Below are 8,658 nucleotides of genomic sequence, written 5' to 3'. Positions count from 1 at the left end.
GAGGCAGGCCACAATTTCTAAATCATCTTCAGAGGCAGAGTATAGGACAGTGGTATCAACTGTGTATGAACTCCTTCGGTTGGTGCAACTATTCTCATACCTTGGTTTTGCTAAGTCTAAATTTCTGCCTATTCCTCTTTATTGTGACAATCAAATTGTTAATCGTATTGCCTCTAATCCCATCTTCCATGAAAGAATAAAACATATTGATATTGATTGTCATATTATAAGAGACCAGCTCAAGCTTGGCTTCATCACAACTGCTTACATTCCTTCTATAGAGCAACTAGCAAACTTATTGCAGTAGTTGGGGGTTTTAGACACTTATCACCCACCAATTGAAGGGGGATGTTAAGGAATTGATTTGTATATACTGTACAATTGTATTGTTAGTTACAGTGTAGTCAATTAGTCAGTGATTTGTGTAGTTAAGTTTGCTGGTCAACTCCAGTTAAGTTTATTCGAGTTAGCTTGTACAGTTGGTTGGGTACTTGGGTTAGTTGGAATTAGTTTACTGTAAGTATAAAAGTGTTGTAACATTATTTAATAATTAATTAATACAGAAAAGTTTCTTCCCCAAATTCATCGATTACATCTTCTTCAACAATATATATATATGGTTCCACCTAATACATGCAATTTCAACTAAACTATCTTAGTTATTGGATATACATGATAAGAGAATTTTTGAGTGGGACCAAAATCCAAACTACAAGCTCATTGAAATGTACTCACTTAGATAATGTGATAATATATATATATATATTAAATGTCCATATCAATTTACGCATACAATCTCCGACTTAAATCTTAGGATAAGAGGATTTAAACTTGAATTGAGACTATATGCCGTAACTACACATCCTAGCACTCATCCTACTACTTAGCTATCCAAGAGTGGGTCATGTGATAATATTATTTTGACCTAAATCTCTTGTATTCATTGAATTATTTCAAATAATAAAGATTAGCTCACAATAAAATCTCACAAACTCTCTCTTATAATCCTTATATGCCAGTTTTCAATTTACAAAAAAAATGAAACTACTATCTAGATGTTATAAAAGAAAATTATAAAAAAAAATTTACTAGATTGGGACATGCAATATTACCGTTATTTCAAAACACTGCTTCTAATAGCAGAAGACTGGTAATTTAGTGAAACCGTTGTACTCTGTCCAGTACTATAATCAAACAGTGTTTTTTATTTTTGAAGTAGTTTACTGTTCCTCAGCTGGCAATAATTTTCATGAATTCCCACGGTTTCCCATTCGGCTACAATATAATACGGGATCCACCGAAACACCATCTGGGCCCAGATTAGTCAATATGGCCCATTGACCACTGAGTTGGCTGCTTACAAAGCGATGGCCGATGCCATTCATTTGAATTTTTGGCGGTGTGTGCAGTCTTATGTCATTAAATGGATGAATGTACATAAAAAGTTAACCCATTAAATGTTCAACAGATTAAATGAACGATGTATCAATTAAAGAGTGGTGACAGGTTGTATAAAAAGGTTTTTACAAAGAATTTATACAATGGTGTTACTCATTGATTATCTTTAAATGGAAAAGTTTAACTATTAGTTAAATGGGTTATATTGATGTCCATTTGGAACTTTATTGGACCATCATTTAATAGGTGTACTTGTTTTCTGGCCAAGATATATCGAGTATGTTCTGACTAAAGAATTATCGTATTTATACATTATTACGATTTTAGATTGAATAAACATTATTTAATAGACTAGTCTTTTTTTTTTTTAAATCATCGGTAAGCATCCAATTTATCACAAGTGTTTTCTAAGTAGACCTAAGGTGAGTTGACCTCGTGATACTATAATTTGATGTATTTAATTTAATAAATCAAAGACCATTTCTCCTTATACTAATAAAACGGGATGAAACTTGCACAATTCTGATAGAGTAAACGACTTTTTCCCACCAAAGATTTGCCTTAATAGCATTTTTCCACAAAAAAAAAAGTTTCAAAATACCATTTTTCTATCAAAAGTTAATATTTCGTTATTATTCAAAGCCAATTATGGTGGTAAAATTTCGTTTCATAATCACCATTTGAACCTCCAATCTCTTCTCTATAAAACTCCTCTTATTCTAGCACTTAATTTCTCACCGATTATCGCTTACAGTAAAACTTGAGTTTCTTGTTTTTAGTTGATTTCTTGCTGATTTCGACAACAAATATTCAATCGATCGCTATCTTTGAAAATTCACCGGCCTCTACTCTACAAAACCCCTTTTATCCTGACTCCTAGTAACTCGTCAAATGCCAATTGAGAAAATAAAGTGTATTTTAAATATTAACAGAATATAAACTTTGGGTGACAAAATAGTATTTTAAAACTTTTTGAGTGAAAAAGTATCAGTAAGGCAAGCTTTGGGTGGAAAAAAGTCGTTTACTCATTCCACTAGTACCAATTTTGAGAGGGAGAGATTGAAATTTGAAATAGATATAATGTATTAAAGAAGTGTATTAAATGGTGTGTAGTATGGTTAATTTCTTTGAAACCAAGCGGACCCTTATATTAAAAAGCAAGATTAAATCAACATTACTTCGTTGAAGCATTCACATGGAGTGTTTGAGGATTGTAAAATTTTATGGGTTTGTTATTTCTTTAGGGTTTGGTTGGGAGCTTCTTTTTTTTTTTTTGGTTGGTTTTTAGTAGTTTTTAATTAGACTGGTTTTGAGATATTTTAAAACCATTACTTATCAGATTTTTTATACACTGGTTTTGACTGGTTTAAAAATTCTTCAAAACCAGTGTAGTGTATTTTTTAGGGGTTTATAAAACATCCTAAATCAGGAGTTTTGACTGGTTTTAAAATTTTATTCCACAAATACCCTATCTATTATAAAACTATCCCAATTATATCTAAAAAAAAAAATAACCAAATTATGGACGTCTTCAACCATATTAAATATAAAATAATTCTAAGTAATCATAAAAAAAAAAAAAAAATTATTAAAATCTTATTTCTAAATGCTTTCTTGGAGTTGTGGGGTTACAATTTTTTAATCATTTCAAATGTTAAAGAATAGCAAAAAAGAATAAAAAAACTTTATCACATTTAAAGTTATAAAATATTAATAAGTAAAAAACAAATAAAAAACTTTTACCTTATAATTGAAAAAATAAAATTCTCAAGTACTAATTAGAGCTTGGGTATTTTTATGAATATATATATAAATTTATCATTTTAAAAAACAGTTAGAATCGTTAAAAAATAAACTCTAAAATACAGATTAGATGTTTTAAAAATCATTACTAAAAATTCCTCAAAATTACTATAATAGTTTACCCTGAAAACTGATATGTTGATTTTAAACGTTACCATGAAAATCCTAAGCGGAAGCTTAATTTTCTTTGCTGTATCTGGTGGGATTAGGTATCAGGTGATAAAGCACTATTATATTTTTAATTAATTTGAGGTTCTTATCTAATAATTAGTAATGGTAATCAGGTGTCAAGCACTAACCAGTTGCTGATTCCAGGGGCCGAGGCTAACCCAACACACAATCCAAAACCTGCCACTTTTGAGCATTGTTTAATTTGGATTTCAGACGCCTGGATGCAGCGCCACTTCCTTTCCATGCAAGCATGCCTGCAACTTAAATTATAGGCGTTCATTTTCCCAACTGAATTGACGCAGGCAGGCTGCCGTTTGGTTTGCAAATCAAGTAAACCATCCCAACCTTTATAAACGAGTCCTCTAATTGGATGGTCCACAAAAACATACCCGAATTATACTTTAGGTTAAGTACAAGGGGACCATGGTGATGCCACTTTGTCTCTCTCTCACACTCAGCTTTCTTCTTCCCCACCAGTAAAAAAGGTAAAAAGCAAAATGAAACCCAGACAATTTCCATCAAGTAACCATGAAAACAGACTCTCTCAATTCATAAACAAGAAGAAACCATTCACATAAAACTCAGAAAATTGATAAAAATAGTAAAAGAAAACACCATATATTTATTAATAACTAAGTAAATATTACTAAACCCCTAATCATTTCTGTATAATACGAAACCATATCTTAGTCTAGCAGGGATTTTCTAAAGCATTGAAGAAGTCAGAGTCAAGCTTCGCTCTGCAAACAGGACACGCCGAGTGCCTTGAAAGCCAAGCATCAGCACACTGCAAATGAAACCCGTGATTGCAACCGGGAACAAGTCTAACCAGTTGTTCACTCTCGATCTCGTCCAGACAGACCGCACAATCTGTCCCCATAACCAAATCTTTCCCGGTAACCTTAGGCAACTTCTCAAGTTCAGACGCTGACAAACCCAGTACCGTCACGGGCTTAACCGGTAACGGCGGATCAGGTTGGTTAAGGCTGCTAACGTACCACAAGAGGCAGATGTAGACAATGAAAATTCCACTCATGCCCAAACAGGGTAAAAAAAGTGCCAACAAAACCGAAGCCAGCATGTCGTTGTGATCGTTGTTGGTGATGGTGGCGGAAGAACTATTAAGGGGGGTCCTGGATAAAGAGACGGAATTGGTTGTGGTGCGTAATGGACACCATAGCGCATACTAGTGGTAATTGATTACTATTTTGTGAAACTGTTGAAGGAGAATGATTGGATTTTTTGGTTTTGGTTTTGGTTTTGGTGAGAAGAGATAGGATGGGGTTATATATGGTTATAGCTTTTTCAGTGGGCTTTATGTGACATGTATCTGTAATTGGTTGTTTGGACTACTTTGGAGTTTAGCGGAAGGTAACGGCTGAATGGGAAAAGGATGCAAAAGATTTTTAGCGGTGAGGATGACAGTGATGCAGTTTCGTGAGCGAGAATAAAGTATGACATAGCATAATTTTCTTTTTATTTTTACTGACCAATTAAGACTCTGAAGTCTTAACAGGTTTCCCAGATGGAGCTGTGGGCCGTCTCCTGAAATATTAATTTATGGTTTTAACCATTTTTACGAGAGGATGTATACAGGAGTTTCCAACCCAAGTTTTCATCCATTGATTTCAAGTATTTATGGCCGTTCATTTTGAGGACAATGTCAATCCAGAATGGAGTGCAGGTGGACCCTTTCAATCTAATGGACCTCACTACTTGGTTGATCACTAAAACAAAATCTTAGTTGATTTTAATTTTTTATGGGATGCTAAAACCATGCCGTAAATACAAGGATAATATCCAATTATTCTAAAATTCTTTATAGCGAAAGATAAACAGTACTTTTTGTAACTGAACCGATGAATATATATTCCTAGTTTATCGAGGATTTTCTATATCTAACATTTGGTTTATATTAGAGTCTACATGAATCTACACCGATCCATCTAGATTACATCAATCTACACAAACTCTTCCAACAGTCAGCATCATATAAAGTTATAGATTATGCAACTATGAGAGAGAATAGTCTAGCAAAATATAGCTGTCTCACACTAAAGAAGCGTTAGTTTTGTTCTGATCTCTAGTTACCGAGAAGAATATAATTTTACATTGAGTGATCAGGTTTCTCCGACACATTGCAAATAAGCAATTAAATCAACATAGTCAGCCAACGCCTGTGAAAAAGCATAACCATAACTGTTGTAACTCTTACAAAATATAATCAGCCAGCAATCTAGCAATTAACGAATGATGTGACCAATCTCTAAACATAAGTAGTTAATTAGATTGAAGGTAAATATGTTATAGGTGCCACTTCCCCAAATTAGCTCAAAATCTGGAAGGGTTAGGCACTTGGAAAATGTATATTTTCTCGTGTATGGATAAATGAACTTACAAATATAAAATAATAATCCTAAAATATACCGCATACTGAAATAAGAAGCTAATGCAAGAGATTTGGCCTAATCATCTACCCAAGACCAAAGCATGGAGGCAAAGCCTCTCTATTTCGGAGACCAGCTTCAAGATTTTTCCATGACAGAAAGGTGAAGTTCTGGGCTGAAGCAGAGACATATCTGTGTACGTTGCTGTCTATCTCCAAAAAAAAAAAAAAAAAAAAAAAGCAATCCCCTTATCTGGACTTGGATGATTGTAGTCAACAATTCTAATTCCAATTTCTTTCTAATGTATCAATCAATCAATCTAGTAAGAAAAATAGAAATAGATCCAATAACAAGATTTTATATGTTGTCATTTGAACCTTTTTCCACTTTTTTGTTTGTATTGCTCTTCTATCACGTATTGAAATTTGATATATTCATCGAAAGTGAGGTTTTATTCCTATGTAGATTCCCATTTTTATGCTCTAAATAGATGGGACATTATTTGCAAAAAAGTTTAAACTGTATATATTTACAAAAATAAAATTGTATTATAAGAAATTTATTGAAATAAATATTCAAAGAAATAATCGTATTGGTTTACCTGATCTTCATCTCACAAAAGCCGTGACGCAGTGTGTGATGAAGAGTAAGGAAGGAGTCGAAATTCAATGTAACAAAAGAGAGGAAAATTGGTTGCAAACAAACTGGAAGAGCTACTCTTTCTCAATAAAACACCTAAATAATTACTCTCGTACGATAGATAACACGTGTAAAAGTAAGAGGACATGTGTCACATGCCAGATATGAAAGTTGTTGGATTGCTTCAATGACTTATCATTCGAATCTTTTTCTGGCCCCACCATAAAGGCTAGGAGACACCACGTGTCCTCCCAAACGCCGTGTGGAAGTAAGCAAAAGGCCAAAGCGTCCATCTTTAATGAAATGAAACTTCGTGACTGCAAGCCAGCAAGAAAGGTGTACGTGACAAGACCTTATCCGACACGTTGCGGAATTTTACATGGGTTGGTGCTTTTACTAGCCGGTACTGTTTCATATCAATTATGGATTATTTATAGTAAAAGTCAAATATACTAATTAACCAAAAACATGGGCCACGGAAACGTATTTCACTTTAAAAGATTTTGGTACAACAAATTAATATTATATAATAGATGGTTACATTCCACACAATATAAGATCTTGAGCTATATTTTATTAGATGTTAGATTTGATTAAAAATGTTTTATTTTAAATATGTTAAGGAATTGATTTGTATATCTGTACAATTGTACTGTTAGTTAAGTGTAGTCAATTGATTGGATTGTATAGTTAAGTTTGCTGGTCAACTCCAGTTAAGTTTACTCGAGTTAGCTTGTACAGTTAGTTGGGTTAGTTGAAATTAGTTTATTGTAGAAGTTAGTTGAAATAGTTTATTGTAACGGGGCGTTTAGATCATATAATATTTTATTATAGGGTTATATAATTAACAGAAGAAAGATCATCTTGAAGATTACTGAAAATATTTAAAAATGTGTTTGGTTGGTTCGAAAAATTGGTGAATAATATGTTTGGTTGAGAGGATAAATTGGTGGGTAATTATAGGATCACAAATCGCTCTTCTTTTTAAATATTATATAGTATTTTTATATTATTTTCTGTTAACCCTTTAAGTTGAATGTTGTTAAAACACCTCAATCATAAAAACTTTAATTTGTAGCTAAATCACCCTACCCACCCCCAGTCACTGCGACTGTCAGTCACCATCACCGACCCTCGTCAACAGTCGACGGAATAGTGCAAGACTAGCTGTATATGACCCACCGTGTGCCGGTTCATGCACCAACCCAAACAGTCACACATGAATGCAATCCTTAAAGTGGTCAAGTACATAAAGTCATCTCCAAGATTAGGCTTGTTATTTCCAGTAAAAATGACATGAAATTGACAGTTTTTTGTGACTTTGATGGACATCTTGCCTAATGACAAGGACAGAATATCGTGTTTTCCTTGAAAATCCTTAATCTCAGAGGCAGGCCCAATTTCTAAATCATCTTCAGAGGCAGAGTATAGGACAGTGGTATCAACTGTGTATGAACTCCTTCGGTTGGTGCAACTATTCTCATACCTTGGTTTTGCTAAGTCTAAATTTCTGCCTATTCCTCTTATTGTGACAATCAAATTGTTAATCGTATTGCCTAATCATCTTCCATGAAAGAAAAAAATATTGTATTGATTGTCATATTATAAGAGACCAGCTCAAGCTTGGCTTCATCACAACTGCTTACATTCCTTCTATAGAGCAACTAGCAAACTTATTGCAGTAGTTGGGGTGTTTAGACACTTATCACCACCAATTGAAGGGGGATGTTAAGGAATTGATTTGATATACTGTACAATTGTATTGTTAGTTACAGTGTAGTCAATTAGTCAGTGATTTGTGTAGTTAAGTTTGCTGGTCAACTCCAGTTAAGTTTATTCGAGTTAGCTTGTACAGTTGGTTGGGTACTTGGGTTAGTTGGAATTAGTTTACTGTAAGTATAAAAGTGTTGTAACATTATTTAATAATTAATTAATACAGAAAAGTTTCTTCCCCAAATTCATCGATTACATCTTCTTCAACAATATAATATATGGTTCCACCTATACATGCAATTTCACAAAACTATTTAGTTATTGGATATACATGATAGAGAATTTTGAGTGGACACAAAATCAAACTACAAGACTCATTGAAAGTACTCACTTAGATAATGTGATAATATATATATATATAAATGTCCATATCAATTTACGCATACAATCTCCGACTTAAATCTTAGGATAAGAGGATTTAAACTTGAATTGAGACTATATGCCGTAACTACACATCCTAGCACTCATCCTACTACTTAGCTATCCA

General features: G+C 33.3%; 1 pseudogene; it reads right to left on the bottom strand.

The window, feature by feature from the left end:
* Positions 1–3,905: 3,905 nt before the first annotated feature.
* LOC116123915 lies at positions 3,906–4,742 on the bottom strand (annotated as a pseudogene).
* Between the last annotated feature and the right edge of the window lie 3,916 nt (positions 4,743–8,658).

Source organism: Pistacia vera, unplaced genomic scaffold, assembly GCF_008641045.1.
Source record: "Pistacia vera cultivar Batoury unplaced genomic scaffold, PisVer_v2 Contig146, whole genome shotgun sequence".
NCBI classification, from domain to species: domain Eukaryota; kingdom Viridiplantae; phylum Streptophyta; class Magnoliopsida; order Sapindales; family Anacardiaceae; genus Pistacia; species Pistacia vera.
Note: the sequence above shows the minus strand (reverse complement) of the source record. Positions and strands in the feature narration are given on the sequence as shown.